This window comes from Teleopsis dalmanni, chromosome 2 (assembly GCF_002237135.1).
Source record: "Teleopsis dalmanni isolate 2A chromosome 2, ASM223713v2, whole genome shotgun sequence".
Lineage (NCBI taxonomy): Eukaryota > Metazoa > Arthropoda > Insecta > Diptera > Diopsidae > Teleopsis > Teleopsis dalmanni.
Window position 1 is genome coordinate 201,029,901 of NC_051847.1, and position 19,332 is coordinate 201,049,232.

Genomic DNA, 19,332 nt, shown 5'->3' on the forward strand with positions numbered 1-19,332 from the left:
CTCATCTCCTAGTGGAGCATAGGGCGCATCTTACCTACCCGAAATTTTGACATCAAACATAGGTAGTGAAAAAATAAAATTTAACCGTGGCAGAAATAATTTAATACCTCTCTAACGTCTGTTTAACTAGGTTATGTGTTTTTGAGAACGGGTGACAATCCTTGCAGTAAGCAATTCTCTATTAAAAGCTGTAATAAATTAGTGGTTGAAAACGGGCGTTAGTAACGAATCCTCTATAAAACGCCATTATACAAAGACTTTAAACAGAAAGGTAAGTCCCTTCGATGATATAAAGCCCAATCCTATAACCTGTCATTATAAAAACACATCATTATTAAATGATATTATTATTATTAAATGATATTATTATTTAATATCATTATTACAAAAAAATGTATCTTTATTAATTTTATGCAAGTAAACGAATTATTATAATCGAAGTGATACTGGTAGGGATCTTAATTTGTATAGAGCACAACTATCATTATGGGTGAAACCAACTTATCTAAGGAAAATTTGCTTTCTACTAGTTTTTTAGTATTAATCTGACGGACGAATATATCGAAAGGAATCAAACTTTAGAAGGTAGTGAGTCTTTTTCATTAGAAATCATTATTAATATTTTTATTATTCCAATGAAAATAATATTTGGAATTTTATGAATTTTTAATGTATCTTTAATTATCCGACCTATTAATATTCACAATGATATATGCTTATAGTTATCTCAACTAATAAACTAAAGATGTCTTTGTCAAAATATTTTCATTTTGTGTCTTTTCTTTGAAAATTTTTAATAGATTTTTCACTAAAAATATTATTTATATTACTATGACATGTCAAACATTTATTAGAAAATAATCAGAAAAGACATAAAAATTTATTTAAAAAAATTTTAATAAAAAATTAAACAAAAAAAAAATTATAATAAAAATAAAAAATAATAATTTAATTGCTTATATTTATAATGAATTTTCAGCGTCAATGTAAATGTTTTTATATATAATATTCTGTGAATACATCTTAAACCTTAAGTACTTATAATAAATAGGAATTAGAGTTCAATATTAATATTCATTTATTATTAAAGATTGGATGAGTTTCAAACAAACTACTAAAATCGATCAAATTTTCTGTGCCCGATATATATTAAAAGAAGGATTGATTAAAAAAGATTAAACATAAACCATTTTATTGTAGATAACAAATAAACTATAGATAAATTAAATAGACAATTTATCTAGAACAGGATTAAAAATCGCGGCATATCAAACAAACTGTGGCCAGAATGATAAAATATAGAGTGTAAAATAATATTCGAGTCTAAAATGAGATCTTACGACCCTTCAAAACCAAATAAAAAGTAAGTTAGTTGATTATATATTAAAAATAAATATAATAAAATATATAATAAGTTAGTTGATAAAATTATTTGTCTTCGCAATAGAACAATTTATAAGAGATATGGAACTGTTACATACTAACTCTATTTTTAGAAGATTCAATATAGATAAATGATCAGCAGATCACGTATATTTATGAAAGAAGCTTTAATAAAAGAAGAAGAATAATTAAAAAAGTGAGGAATTCAAATATATTAATGCTTAACGAAAAGTCCAAAAGCTTAAAACCAGCATTGCGACGATGATGACGCAAAACTTGAAGTTGCTGATCTCCACCACTTATTGTTTAAATGATATCACGGAAAGAATCAACTCGACAATCTTCAACATTAATTTCGGTTTCTGTATATTTTATATAGGCTTTACTTAAGAATAACCTCTACCTTAACAAAATATTCGACCAATAACCCGAATACGATATATGGATCCAAAGAATGTCAGTTATATATACCATAGAATGTCTTTGGATTGAAAATTTCAGGGAAGAAAAATGACAGACAATATTTACCAAACTCGCAACGAGACAGAAGATAAATTTAAGTAATAATATATACCGTTTATAAAATAATGGAGAACAAAACAAGATATTTAATATCAAGTCAAAGATATTAATATGAGGTGATCCCTCCCGAAGAAGATGAGGTCGAAGTCGGACAGACCATTCCGGTGACAATTGGTATGATGGTGCATAAAGCATCACCTCCTTGCCCACCAAAAAAAAAATCGAAACTCGAATATATATTAAAAAATATTTATTCCAGTAAAGCCGAATAAAGCCTACAATCTAATCAATATTGAGCCTGTTAGATAAATGAATTTGAAATAATCATATCCAAACTTTATTGCAACCTGGTAAATTTTTTTTATTTTAGTGTTATTTACAGTTAATCTAACATATCAAATACTATTTAAATATTACATTAATTATTTAATATTATTTAATACATTAGAAAAGAATTGTCAAAAAAAAGTTCGAACACAATGGAGACTTATATCGAAACACAAAACGTCTTAGATGAATCTGTAATTTCAAAAACAATGGTTTGAAAGTATTCTGGTCAATTTAAAAGTGATCTGTACGAGCATTTACAGCAGTTCACATAAAGGACGTTCAAAAATATCATCACTATACATGATGTTTAAGTCTACCGTTACGATACGAATAAAAACACAAACCTGCAAAGTGTTCTAAAACTGGCACTTTGGCTTCGAAACATGTTTAATTCTAAAACTTTTATTTAGAAAGTGTTAATGTCAGTTTTTTGGGACTAAAAGAAAAACTGGAACACCATTATTTGAAAGGTTGAATCTGAGCTCTGGCAGTTTTGTCTAGAATACTAATGATGATCTGCATAAATATTCAGTAGTTTTGCTCGCTTGGTTATGTCGCGTGAGTGGAACAAAGTGCTCTGGCTAGAAAGGTAATTGGTTCGGTAAAAAATACGGAGAGGACGTTCTCATTTTAAATAGAAAGACCAGGTGGCCAACAATTTTCAGACGTTCGATATCACTAACTGTCGACAGCAAGCCACTCTTCGGGTTGATTGGCGAAGACTACTGCAAGCGGCCATGGATGACTCACGTCTGTAATGGGCGTGAGGTAAGTATGTTAACATGATATAAATTTTAAACAAACCCAGTAAAACAATAAAGAAAACTGGTACAGCAAGACTAAAAATGAACTATAGCAGATTTGCCAGGAATGATAATAATGATTATTAATAAATTTATAGTTTAAATTTCATTTAAATTTCATTTTAAATTAATTTAACTATTATGTTCTAAATTAGAAAGAATCCATTAAAAACAGTAAGGAAAACAGGTAGAACAAGGTCATATTATCTGTGTATTATAGTCTTTAATACACAGATTTTAATTCATTATTTAAAGTTATGTTAAGATAATATGGATTCAAATGCTATATCTCAGATTGAAAAAGAGTTCGGAAAATATAGATAAAACTGTAAAAGTGTTGCACTAAGGATGATGTTGAAGATGATGATATTTTATACGAGTATATGATATTTAAGATCTCTACACTTATGTTAGATTAATATGAATTTTATTAATATTACACCATACCAGTATTCTAGAGACAATTATAAGTTTATGTATGATTCATTCTTAAATTCAATTTTTATGATTTAAGTTTCATTATAAAAATTAAAACTTTTTATAGTTTAGCACATTTAGTTCCTCTTTGCGAAACTTTAACTTTTTCAACTTATTGAAGCTACAATTATTTGGCTTTAAACTTCAATGTTTTCCGTAGTCCGTCTTTGTTTTTTATGAGAAACTACAATATAAATAAAAGTTTTCATTGCATATCTGCAATCACGATAGAGTTGTGTATCTCACAACCTCAATGAATCAAAGAGTAGAGGAAGATAATAATCGTAAAATTTATGTTTAATAACAAATTAAGTCATTTTACATATTTGCACAATTAAGTATTTTCAATTTATTAAGAAAATTTATTTTTCTCGATATTATTTTTTTTTATTATATTTATAACAAAATTAACTGTCAACACGCAAAGTGACAAATTGACAAATGTTCACGCTTGTATGCTAAATTCCATTGAAAAATTTGCGCGCGTCATATAAAATTCACTAAAAAGTTCAACTGAACTGAACACTAAAAATAAATTGCAAAAATTAACCGTCGTCATAATTTTGTATGAAAGCAAACATAACAGCACAACAAAAAAAATCAGAAAAAAAAAAAAATAAATAAAATAAAAATTGAGATACAAAATTACTACACAACCGCAAGAAAGTAAAGTATCTGTAAAACTGATTTAATTAATTATAATATTTGAGCGCCATATACCATATACATTGTATTTATATTGTATTGTATTATTGTATGAATTACTAATAATTGCAATTTATTATATGTTTGAATATCTGACAAATGTTTGGTACAACACACACTGAATTTATTAGATAAATCAGATCCACAACACGTAACATAAAGCATCCACATGCGATACTTATTAACGCCAATACGTTACACTTTCGAATGAGATCAAATACAAAAATCGCGCATGCAATTAGCGTTTGTTGTGCATACAGCATAAGTGCCGCACAGATACGCAGATACATTAGCACAAATACAACTACATTTTGATTCACATAGATTGGACACAGATACAATTGCATACGCACACACACGTATGCATGCAGAGCGTTTCTATAGTAAAACTTACTGGCTGGCTGACTGACTGACTGGGAGGTAAGTTAATAAATAGATAAACTAATAAATATACAAGACAGACAAACAGATAGACAGACGGACAAACAATAATATTTCTATAATAAATTTATTTAGATATAAAATTGTCAAATGAATTTGAGTATGTGAAGTGAGTGATAAGGTGGGGTGTGAGTTAGGGGTTAGTTGGGGGTGATTTGAGGGTTAGTTGGGGTTGCTTTAAATATTTCGTTTGTTATTGTTATTATTAATTGTTGTTTATTGTCAATAATTCCTGCTTTTATTTTTATTTGTATTTATTTATGTCGCTTATGTTAATAAATATGTTGTTGACAACATTTGTTTGCCGCAAATCCTGCTATTCTATTGTTCCGAAAACAGAAAATTGCGGATATCATGCGAATTTCTAGTATCTTTGAAACCGAAATCACTTAAATCGTTTAAACTCACTTAAAACGCTTAAATCGTTTCGAATCTTTTAAATCTGCCAAATGCTTTTAAAACAAACTCAATAAATGTCAAGCAATTTACGCAAAACCGCAAAAAATTTATATCAAAACAAAACACAAAATAAAATTCACAAATTCCAATTAAATTATTTAACAGTTGAAAAAAAAATGCTAATAAAAAACATTTAATTAATAAAAAATATATTTCGTGCTATTTATGGCATTAAATTGAGTCAACTACGATTTATACAAAATTTTAATTTATTTAAAAAAAAACTGCTTTCATTGTTAAAATACGTTTTTGTATATTTAATTGTTGTTTTTTTTGAACTTTTTAGATTTTTTTTAGCATATATTTTTTTATCTATTTTTTATTAATATTTTATTTTATTTATTTTTTTTTTTTTGCTACATTTACAATATTGTTTTTAATTAAGCAATCTTTATAAACATATCTAACTATAAACAAATATACATATATATGTACGAGTCTATACGTAGATATATAATTTTGAAACCATCTTAAAAACATGCGACAATCGTCGTCAACAACGGCATTGCTAATGAGTTTCATGTGTGACTAATGGCCAAAAGCCAAAACTATGTAGATATATATCTGTATCTTTGTTTTGTATTTTTTTTTTCTGTTGTATCTAAACAGCTCTGCACGCAAATAACACACTTAATTAAAATAGTTCAGTTCGGCACTTTATTAAGTTAAATTTTTAATGTGCTTACTTCGCTGTCAACATGAGACAAACACATAAAATCTAAACAACACTTCATAATATTATTAATACAATTGTTGTTGTTTTCTGTTGTTGTTGTTACTACTGCTACTTCATCAAAATTATTTAATTGCATTTATTTTCGTAATAAGATTTATTTTTATTTTTGTTTTTATTTTTAGCACTAATAAAAGTACATCAAAAGCACTAGAATTGCTTTTTTTTCAGAGCAATTACACTAATCAACATTTAAAATTCAAAAGCGCGCAAACACTTAACAAATCAAAGTTAAATTAAGTTGTGCTGTTCTATCTCAAGATACGTATCTCTATCAACACACATTTGTATAGAATACAAGATACACGCTTATAAGCACGCTTTGTATAGAACGTACTGCGCCGTGCAACTATTTAACGACGACTGAATGTGGCAATTATGTATCTAGATACATTTTACCCAAACTGTTGTCGTAGTCAGTTTCAATTTCAGATTCATCGTCAACACTCACGCTGCTATTGTTGCTGCTGCTGTTGTTGTTGTTGTTGTTGTTGTTGTTGCTGTTATTATTATTGTTGTTGTTGTTGTGTTGTTATTCTTGCCATGCTGTTAGCTCGTCTATTGCCCCCACTGTTAATTTCTCGTATCTGTGAGATACACATCATATTAAAAATACAACAAAAAAATAACCAAAACAAAAAAATTTAAAACAACAAAAAAAAAAATAAACTCTAATTATTATAACATTTATTTTATTGTTGTAAAAGCAATTTAACACATTAAATTGTTTTAGCTCATAAAATAAATGTTAAAACTCATTGTATACACTATGACTCATGTGGGTGCGCACTCAATAATAAACACTCAACTCATTAATGTTTATTTGACATTTTGACTCACTCATTTCTATTTAAAAGCATATCAATTATGCAAATTGTTTTAAATTGTATTTTAAAAGCTATTCAAATAAAGAGTAATTAATTTAAACTGCTGTTATTGCCGTTGTGTACGAATAAATAGTTTTAGCTACATGTTGCCAAAGTGAAATGTTGTTAAGCTTTTGGTAAAAAACGGTAAGCATGTTGCTAATGAATTTATTTAGAACAACGATAGCATATGTGTACAAGACTTGAAGGTATTTTAATTATATTTATTGTATTATTTAAGAAATATTTGTCTATATTTTTGAATGGATTATTTGATAAATTATTTTTATAAAACATAACTTTTTAAATTATTTTAAAAAATATATATTTTATTTTCACCAATTTTCTACTTTAGTCTATAGTCTTTAGTCTTCTGAAGGTAACAAGTCAGTGCGAAAATTTGGTTTAAAATTAAATTTAAATTGGTCACTAAAACGGTAAATTACAAAATATAAATAAAATATATTGATAATATATACTAAAATATAAATATTATAAAATAATATAAAATATTATAATGTATATAAGACATATTATAACAAAAAATAGGACATTCAGCTACTCGATTATAACAAAATAATTAATTTGAAATATATGATAATCCCTATAACGAAAAGACAAAAATTTTGAGTGTTCTTACTCATCAGAACAGTCATCAGTATTAAACGTCGCAATAACTCTGTTGGATTTATACAAAACAATAGAACGTCGTTTTACGGTCTATGTAGCTTCAGTACACCACAGCTCTGCAAGATAGAGTAGAATAACATCTAATTCTGTCAGGCTTTACAAATTGCGATCGGCTGCCATTGCATGTCTTATGTTGGTTATTTTTATGTAGAATCTATAATATGTTTTGTAAAAGTGCATAACCAACTGCTGTCTAAGTAATATTTTCTTGTGTACTTAACAGGTGGACACGACACCCCAATTGTGTCAGGTTTAGTAGAGCCCTAACTCCAAGATGCACCCGTCGATGTCTTTCTCCATATTATGGATATATTGAACTTGATCACTGGAGTCGAATATAAATGTGCAGTATTATCTCCAAAATCATGATTGCACTGCTTCAGAAGAACGATATCTTACACGTGTAGCACGAATGCCCGGTTCTACTGAAATCAATATATAGCCATGAGCTAAATTGTTACTTAACTATAGCATATGTGTCAACCCTCTATGATGTCAACCATCTGCTTTCCTCCTCCACTGCACATACCAACTCCAATTAATGTTTAGACTCGCTCCATTAAAGTTACTTGGATACTTTGTTTTGAGCCCATTTGTTCTTCTAAAAAATTCCCACCTTTCTAAAAATAACACCACCTCTCGACATCCTAACCCATGTATACGTCTTCGTAAAACATGGGTTTCGTTTCTTTCATGTTATCTGTTTTGTAGATCTTTGCGTTTAATTTATTATTTCTTGACTATTTCTCTAGAAAACTCGTGCAACAACAACTCATTTGCAAAAATTTTAAATAAAATTGAAGCAAAAATTTTTATATTAGTAGAATTTGTAAATACTTTGATTTGTATATATATAAATTAATTAACAAATCCCTATTAATCAATGATAATTAATCAATTTAATCAAAGATATACATTTTTATAATATATATTATGCTGTAAAATTATTAAAAGCAATTACCGAAAATTTGCTATAAATAACAACTAATTAAATACACGTATAAATTTTGTTGCTAAAAATCGTATGAATGTACGAAGAACAAAATGTTTATAAACACACTCTAAACGTCATGATGCAGCAACATCATGCTGCTGCTGCTGTTATTGCCAACTTGTTACTTTTATTGCTGATATTTACAGTTCGAATACAGCGCATACATGTCAGTATGTTTATGACAAAGAGTATCTATAAAATCAGATAAAAAATGCTTTGCTTTGTGATTACATTCAATTTTCAATTTATATTTTTAAAGCACATTTTTATTGCTTTTATTGCGCCGCGTATTTTATGATTTATATGCACAGTGTTGAGTTTTTTGTTATTTTTGTTTTTTTGTAGTAAGTTTTAATTTATTTATATGTTTGAGCAAAACTTTTCAAAAATGAGTTATTGAGTAAACATGCTCAACACAGTCAGCAGCGCATTAAGAGTGAGTTTGCGTGTTTGCCACATTAATAAGGCAAGCAGCATTTTATTACGAGTGATTATTATTTAATTTAATGATGCGCCGCTTTATTATGGCTCTCCTTATTATATTTATACTTGGTTTGCTTGCTGTGATATGATGCCAACGTTTTGTGTGTTTTTGTTTTTGCTTTTGTTATTTGTTTTTGTTTTTGTTTTGTGTTCTCCTCTTGTATGAATGAAAATGAAAATCATTTTAATTTGTGGTATGCAATTGTACGTTTGTATTAGTTCAGTTCAGTTCATATTTAAGTATTTTCGTATATATGTATGTATGTGTTAGCACGTTATCTTGAATTTTTCTTATATTTATGCATTGCATTGGGTTAATTTGTTATAATTACGTTTGTTTGCTTTTGGGTAGCTTTTTTTAATTCATTTTTGCTTCTTCTTCCCTTAAATATTGTATTTTACAATTTAATGCTATATCATTTGGTGCGGCTGCTTTTTGTTGTTGGTTCAGCGGCTCTTCTTCTGCTGCTGCTGCTGGTAGTGATGTTACTGCTGTTCTTGTTGTTGTTCTTGTCGGTGTTGTTGTTGTTGCTGCTGTTGCTGTATTGTGGCTGCTGTATCTTCATCTTCCACTTTTTTTTCTTATGTTATTTTGTTATTTGCCGTTGATGAGCGGGTGGCACTAATTGATGAGGTTGATTATAATGTTTCCGAAAAAAATGAGGGTTGTTGAGTTTTATATAAAATAATTAATTGGATTTTTCACGTTTAAAAAGAGTATTTCAGTCTCGCATTTGTGCTTTTTTTTATTTTTTATTTTATTTTTGGTTTATTTCATTTTTGGTGATTATATATTTCTGGTTTTCATTCAAGAACAGTTCCATGAAAAATTCATTTAATTTCCAAACTGTGAAAATTTTGTTGAATTAAAGTATTTAAGGGTTAAGTGTGCACGAGACATCACAAATAAAATGAAATTGATATTTATTTTGTATCATTTACAATATTTTACTCATCTTTAAATAGCATTATATAATATATATCTTATTTAGTTGTGTAATTAATTTTTGCGTTTTATGAAACATATCATTGGCACATCATATCCACAAGAGAAGTGTAGCGACAACCCAATCATCATTAATCACTTATTGATAGAAAGGCCAATAATAGACAATACCATTATTATCGATTAAATTTCAAAAATGTCTCTATTTAAAACAACTGTAAGAGGTAATAAAAAATGATTCATCGAATTATTCAATTCGACTAATCTATAGATAAATCGATAATTTGCAATGGATAGGACGATAAAGAACATAACGATAATTATCGTTTTGATTTTAAAAACTCTCTTTTTAAAGACAAATAGTAAATAGAAATTTACTATTGTTACATACATATGGTAGGATACATCGAACTAGTTATTAATCAAGAGATAATACCCAATAAGTGTAGCGATAACTTAATCATAAATAATCATTTATCGTCAAATAAAGCGATAAAAAATACGATAACTATCGATTGAATTTCGAAAACAAATTAAAAACAAAAAAGGTGATGAAAAAGAACTCATCAAAGTAGTCATTTATCGATATATAAAAACTAGTACTTTCGATTAATTTTCAAAGCTTTTTTTCATGATAAATACTATTTTCAAGTACATGTTACAGAATTTAACAGCGCAGTTATTTATCGATACATAAAAATATGTTGCTTTTCTTAATTTAAGAGATTGATGCTATAATAAGATTTTGTTGATTAAAATTTTTAAATTGAACTTATTCTAGTTTAATGAAACTCAGCTGATCCATTTTTAACAACCGTAATTCATTTCTATATCGGAACAAAGTAATTAAAACAAGGGTCAGCTTTGCATTTTATAAAATGTACTAGTGTAACTACTCTATAACAGTAGTATAATCCGTTCAGATGATAGTAATAAATCTGAGTTTACTTAAGTTGAGAGAGCGTGTGCTGATATTATTGTCAGCACTTTCGCTCTTAGGCATCTATTTCCCCATAGTGATGCCCACAAATTTCCTTGGGAGAGACGAGTTATACTAACGACGAGTTATCTACTGGTATAATGTCATGAAATAAGGCTGAGTAAATCCAACAAAACCACTTTCGTTATCTCTGTCAGACTTCTGAAGAAACAGTCTTGTAATCACTGTCAGATCAGTGAAAAAACAGTATGTAAAACATTGAACCAGCGATAGCGGCAGAGTTAATAGGAATTTAAATGTGAGCGGTTATCATTGCATTGTACTGATACATTTGTTAAAAACACCGTTGTGTTGAACCTTAAAAGTAAGTAAACACGTTAAAAAAACTATAGACTCTATTTAAACTAAAGGTGTGCTACAGAAAACGATATATCAAAAAGAAATAAATATAAATATATATCTTCCATAGAAAATAAAGATTTTCAAATATTTAAAAATATATTTTATCCGCGAATCGCAATATCATCTATATGTAAATACAACATGTGGCAAAATAACAAATGAGAATGTTTAGGCCATAAGTCAATATGAATTGTAATTGAAAGTTATTACATTGCTTACTCATATATATGCCATTTTTATAATATATGTGAATTAAAATAATATTGCAACAAGGTAACAAGTAGCTGCTCTATTGAAGCACTTATTATCAAATATATTTCTACTTCTTATTACGAAATATTACGTTTGATACATATATTGAAGAATAGATAGTGTCATATGTACATCCATCTCGACGTTAGTGACTATTTTACTTAAGATGAACTATTGTATTTTGTTAGAGAGGTTTTGGAAAAGGCTTGAACTCGAAACAAAGGTGCAAAGGTTTCTTTAATTATATAAATCATATTATTCGCCGTTAACAGCGAATTAATATCCTTCTCTGGGTTGATCAAGTCGTGAGAATAGATGACGGCGCTCCAGCGAAATAGATATTTAAAGCAGTATTTGGAGGAAAAAGTCATAAAGTTAAACCGTGACTCCAGTAAAAAAGCACTAACCGTACATGATGTACGAGACTAAAGACGGGGCTCATGTAGCGGAGACGCCTGGAGACAAATGCTACATCAGGCTTAAACCCAATAGTGGGTTGTTATGGCCAATTAGTAAGTGAGTAGATAAGTAACTAAGTAAAAAATAAATAATAAAGTTACAAAAAAACTATTCTTGTAAATGGCATTTAAGCTCTTGCAAACCAAATTGTGCTTTTTATGTATTTGAAGAAATGTTAAGCCTTTAGGTAACGTATTAAGTCTTTCTATGAAATGTTTAATTTCGATTTTTTTCGCAATATTGTTAAATAAAATATTAATACACTTTAGGTAATGTATTAGGTTTTTACTTAGTATATTTTATATTATTATTGTTTTTTAAATATTAAAAAAAACATTTATAAAGAAGAATACACTGTGTGTATATAGAAGAAAAAACTGTGTCTACTTAAATCGTCAAATTTATTCTATTTACATTTATCTACTGTCAAATTGATTCTGAGAATATCTAGACGCATGGTCTGCACATTAAATATTATTTAATTTATTTGTTATAACTTTTTTCAATTCAAATAATAGAAAGAATGTTAAAGAGGCATCCACAAGTTGTGATTTTGAGATTAGTCAATCAAAATGTTTGCATATTGTTTTAAAAAAATTAACGTCGTCTCCTATTATTATTTGGATTTTTGATAAATTTATATTGAAAAAAAATGTGTCTAAGTATGTAAAAATAATATTAGTCATCACAATTAAGAATTCATTACATATCAATTTATAACTACTTAAAAGCACCACACAATATTCCAAAAAAAAAACAACAACAAAAATCAAAACAAATAAAAGGCAATAAACAACAACAACCACAAGAAAATGGGATAGACTGAAACACATAAAGCAATCATTTTACATTTTTAAATTATAATTGATGATGTTGTACGTGAACTTCATGCCCTTTTATGCCATCATCAGCGAAAAAACAGCAAAACTACCAAGAACAACAACAACGACGAATGCAATAAGAATAGCAACAGCAAGACTATCAACAACAACAACGAATCCAATAAAAATAACAACAACAACCATATAAGCAATAGTGACATACTACATCATTAGTAATTGTACCAAACAACAACATTAGCAATTACACTTTAAAAGTAACAAAAAAACAAAAAAAGTATGTTAAAAATTCTAAAAATAAGTCAACAAAAAAAACAATAATAATGAGAAAATATGTTGAGGAAAAAAATATGTAACAGCATGAGACACACACGTTAATGAAGTAATTTTGATACACTTGAATACACAAGCATTTGCATAAACACTCACGTACACACACACACACACACACTTAATTGTACTCATGGTGAGTGCCGCACTCTAAGCGGCTTGCTATGACTTATTCATTTATATTGGACAGAATTAAGTCGAAGCACACACAAAACACAAAATAATAAAAACAATAAAAGAAAAAACAAAAAACAAAGAAATCCCACTCAATCATAATTTATGCAAAATGTATTTTAAATTGTTAAAAACACATAACAAAATGTGATGCTTCAATTTAAATAACAGTTAATACATGCGACGTTGCTGCTGCAGCACAAAAGCAGCGCACAAATGTGTAAAAGATGAGTAAGTAAGTAAGTATGAAAGTAAGTAAGAAAGTAAGTAAGTAAGCGCTCACATAAGACATTAAATCGTAGTATGGATCGGAATAAAATACATTTTCGATTTAACACAACTTGAAGACGCGCGCCAACGCTGAGCTCTGCTTACATACACACATACATATGTATACGAACAATCGAACGAATGTTTAGCAAATTTAGAAACGAACACGAAACGTACGAAATGAATTTATAAATGCCATTTACATACGAACTCACATAACATCAATAAATAATAATAAAAATGCCAAAATACGAGCGCAACTCGCACGTTAACTTGAAACGTCAATTTACGACTGTGAATGCAAGCGAAATGATGACGATGACGATGATGATGGTAATGATGAAGTTGTTGTTAAAGACGAGCATAAACCAAGACCGTAGAGGTACCAAGGACGAAAATAAAAATGCGCTACGATAGGAATAAAGTGCAACAATGTTGCTAAGCAAATAATCGACAAGACGACAGACAATCCGAATGGCAGTTAGGTTCAAAAATATGTACATACGACCAACCAAATGTTGCTAAAGTAAGGAGGTAGAGTAAAGCAGCACTTTATGGAAAACGACTGCAAGGAATGAGCAATATTTAAACGATGATTATTATTGCCATGTCATGTGCTCTGTTATTGTTGTTGCAATTCTTGTTCAATGAATATGTTGTTGAGTAAATTTCAAACTTCAAGTTGGGGTTGGTGGTGGCTGCAATGTCTGCACTCAACGCAACGAACAAATGAAATATGTAACGAAATTAAGTAAAGTGAAATTTGTACATAAACAGCTTAAAACAGAAATAACACAAAATCAGTAACAATTCAATACGCAACAATACGCAATAAATAAAATTATACACAAACACATGCATACGTATATATGAACCCACTCAGTGTTTGCTCATCCCCTCATATATTACTCAGCCAAATGCTTTACTCAATGAAAATTGCTTCATATGTGGCAATCCGTTGGTTATGTGTGGCTCCAATATTTCCTTACAGCATTTAAATGTCTTACAATGCTGCTCTGCTGCTCACTGCTGTGGAGATGCTACTTTTGCTTCTTCTTTTACTTTTCCTTTTTCTTTTGCTTTTGATCTTGTGTCTTCTGCTATTGCTGGTTGCTGCTGCTGCCTGTTGTTGTTATTGTATGTATTTCCCTCCTGCATGTTGTTTTTGCCGCTATCATTGTCCTGATATGTGAGCTGCCAAAGCAAAGGCAAAAGCAAATAAACTTATTATACAATATAAGTTTCCACTTAAGAAGTTGAAAGGGGGGCACATACTGTGCTGTGTGAATGCATATCATACTACAAACCTTGCAACGAGAGCCAGTTAGCTGTAACAAAAATAACAATAACAACAATAACTCCATTAATAAGCATAACAATAACAAAAACACTAATAAAATATATACACATATATGAATGCATATTATAAAATGTATATTTTCAACAACACTATTATACTAAAATTTTCTTAAGCATTTGCCACTATATGTGCAGATTTATAAATTCATATACATACACACATGTATATATTCTTGTGCATGTATATATGTTAATTTAAATGTTTTACGCTACTAAATAATGAAGTTCATTTGTGCCACCAACTATTAAAAAAAACACATAATCAAATAAATATCATTCTTTTGCTTTAACTACATTCGTACAAATATATACATACTTATAAATCTATATATCACTTACCACTTATACGATTGCAATTACATTAACACATTTACACACAATTGTGTTGCCTTTGGTATTCGCATCGCACGTATTCGTATCACATTTACTACAAATCATTAGAGTTTATCGTAGCTAGACATTACTTTGGCAACATGTTGCCTCTGGCTAAGCATGTGTCAAGTGTTTTAGCAACATTTTTAAATTACTTTATAATATGTTAGTGGCTTGTTGTTCTTTAGTGTATTGATGTTGCAGTTACATGTTGCTTGGGTCATAAATATTGCAAGTGTTTTCAATTAGCGCACATTTTGTGACTTCAATATTAAATGCAATTTTTTTTTGTGATTTCAGTTCACTTGCGGGTTTACTTTCAAATACAGGGTGTTTAGTGAAAAATGTTAAATTTTTAAAATAATAATTATTATCATATAATTTTATTCAGTTATTTTATTCAAGCAGTTGCGTTTTTTGTGAATAGTTGTTTAAAATAAACAAAAAAAATCGCAAGTCATTTTAATTGAAAAATGTGGCAAATTGCCCTAATTAATATAGAAAAAGTAAATGTTAAAAAGTCGTTAACTTCGTTAGTTAATAAGAACAAAAGTCCTATAAAAATTAAATCCATACCTGGTTATCAGCGTTGTTTTCCTCTAAAAGTAACGTCAATAACACCTACCAGTTACTTACTTATTTACTTAATTAGCCATAACAACCCGTTATCAGAGGCACACAGCAACCGCCTTAGCTGTGTTCGCACTTTCTCCTACATCAAGTGCAGTTAGTGTTACATTAACTTGATAACTTCAATGACACCACAGTCTACCTCTTAGGCTTTTTGACTGCTGCCTCAAAATCTTTCGCGCTGGAAAATCATCATCTGGTCTTTCAAGCCAGAGAAGTCGGCAGTGCTGAGATAGAATAAATCCTTGACAGATTCGAAAGTATAGTCGCCGGTTAGAGGAGGAAAATAAGGGTTTCGTAGAATAATCTATTATTAATTAATACTGACCGAAACGACGATTTTTATTGTATGATATATTTAGATAGGAGTTATTCGGTATATTGTATAGTGATTTCTACTAAATAATCAAGTTGCTCAAAATAGTTGACTCTACTAAACCAGGTGATGTGACCGAAACATCAACATCTCGACATCGCTCCTCATCAAGGGGGTTGTTATTCCGAAACACAAACTTCAACTGGTACCTCAGAATTCTAAAGGGGCATTCATCAGGGCAATATGCCGATGCAAGTGTAAAGAACACTGTCGTGTTAAGCCTTAACGGCAAGTATTCACGTAGAGTCGGACCTTCATGACTCTACTAAAATGTGCTGTCAAATCAGCTTACCTAGGATCTTATAAATGTGTCGTAATTTCGTCATTTATTTAACGAAAGTAAGGTTAAGTTTACAAAACTTACCAATATACATAGATAATGCCACAGCACACCCTGTACACAATGTAATTTCCGTTCGTGCCCACAATTAAAAAGCAATAAAAGTCAAAAACTGTGAATTGAATTCGTATTACTTGTGCTTGTAAAGTGTAATCATAAACTTTGCTCTGTGTTTGTAAATCATTTTGTATGTGTGTGTGTGTGCTTGTGTGTCGCTCATAGCAATGCCATCCACTACTGACTCTGCAAGTCGGTGAAGAGGTTCAAACTAAAGTTGTGCATTCGCATATTGAATATAGTAGAACCACTAGTGTGCGGTGTGCGCAGATAAAGGGGAAGAGGTGAAGTAAAAAAGCTGGAATATGTAGCAAAAGAGGATTTAACAACTGACGCTGATGCTGCACAATAAGACACAATTTAATGGTGTTTACGTTCTGATTACGCAGCGGGAAGAGGCAATAGCGGGCGATGGCGGGCAATGGCAGGCGGTGGCAGCATGAAGGAATTCATGCTGCATGGGTGGCTGACTATTGGATGAACGTACTCGATGCACTCTCAAAATGGGTGCAAACGAATGTTATTTGTCGTCGACAATTTGTGCAAAATTCTGCAGGGAAACATTAAGGCAGCAAAATGAAATGAAAGCATAAAATAATGAAATATTGATGAAAATATTTTCAAAAATATTTTGTAAATTTATTTCTTGTATATTTGTGTATGTGTGTGTTTGTGTGTGTGTATTATACAATGATTGTGTGCGATGGTATAAAGTGCAAAATGTAAGAATGGCATTTTTAATTGTTTGTGACAATTGCAAAACTGATATTTAATAAAAACTAAAAAAAAAGAAAAGTAAATATGTATAATAAAACGATTCTTACATGTTTTCTATTCTATATAAATTATTTAAATGCTTGTTTGGACTTTGGTATGTAAATCAAAGATGGAACCGAGCGACTTGTGCAATGTCCCTGTATGTGAACATGAATTAAAAATGCCGACTTAAATGACCTTAATTGCACTGAGTGTGTTATGTGCGTCGTGTGCGTTGTGTGCGTTGTGCGTGTGTTTGTGCGAACACATTAAATGAATAAAATTAATTGGGGGAAATTATTATTGTTTTTGTTTCCATTGCTGTTGTTGTTGTATTTTTCATTTTCGTTTTTGCTTTTGTTATTTCATGGACTCATCATCATTGCCATTTGGTTAAAGCACAACAATTGCTATGCCGTCTATAGCATAAATAGCAGCAGCAGCAGCAGCAGCAACACCAGCAGGATATGTGTTGTTACATTAATTGAAATTGGCATGAAACATAATAGCATGCGCAAATTGCATTTGTGTGAGTGCATAAATGATGTTGACCCTGTGCACTTCTGCTCTGTTACATTTGCAAATAAAGTGCTTGAATACACATCTACATACATAACTGCTTGCTGATTGAGGAGTGCATGTGAGTATGTGTGTATGTGTGTACATTGAAAGTGGCTGAGTCTTTAGAAATTCGCATTTAATTGCAACACATATTGTTGTTGACATGGCAATGCAATGAAGTGTGCCGCATTAGCTGCAGGAACTGCAATTGCCAACGGAATTATTTTTATAACAAATGAACAATAACAATTACAAGCAAACGGTGACGGAATTGAAGAAGTTTAGTGAAATAATTGAATTTATCATCTCTTGGTGGATCACAGAAATTGTTACCAAGTACAGAATTAAATTGATATTGAAAGAATATATTAAAAAGTCTCCTTAATTTAATCTTTTAAACTTTACCAACTGTTCACTCTACAAACTCTACAAATTGGAAGAGTTGCAGTATTAATAGGAAGATGATCAATACTCAAAGAGTTTTTTTTTTGTAGTGAGCAGGTGGAATGCTTTATGCATCGTTAAAGCGAACGTCGTCGAAATGGTGTGTCCGACTTTCTAACATTAAGATATAGTATACGGACTAAAACATCTCCTCTTCAGCGAGAGTTCTTCCCCCTTGCAATCGCTTTCGCATTAATTCGAGGAGCGTCTCTTTTATGTTGGCTTTAAGTGACTTACACTTTTTCAACGCATTTTTTTTTTTGGTGTCTGCACTATTTACTATTTTAATTTCTCGTTCTCCTTTCTAGATCTAATTTCTTCATTTTGAGAACTCTCTGGGTCAACTCTCATCTTTTTTACTATATTTTCGGGATTTATTAGTCCAGTCTGTGCTATTATCTTTGTTTCTAAATAAGAGCCACCTATTATAGTAGAAATATTTAACAAGTTTTGATGTCGCCATCTTCGAAATAATAATAAAGAGTATTCGTGAAAACTGCCCAACAGCCGGTACTGCGGCCAGAAAAGACCTATTGTACCAGTTTCACTATTGATTAAACAAAGCCCCTTAAAGCTTTGTGAATAAAGTCTAGAACTAAATCTAGAGAAGAGTTCTTAATCTGTTCTGGTGACAGAAATTCCTTATGAAACAGGTTTCTTCTGTGCGTTATTAAAGCTGGACAGTCACAAAGAATGTGCATGGTTGTTTCCTCATCTTCGAGGCATAATCTGCATTCCGAGTTAGCAGATAATTGTAGTTTATGAAGGTGATATTTCGGACCATAATGACCTGTAATGAAACCCGTTATCATCCTTAAATTACATTTTGAGAATTTAAGAATGTTTTTGTAGGAGTAAGGTGTTATTAGTGCTTTGCTTTGTCTGAGTCATCTTCGAAAAGCTCTACTATACTTTTTTTTTAAACATGGTGTAAAGCAA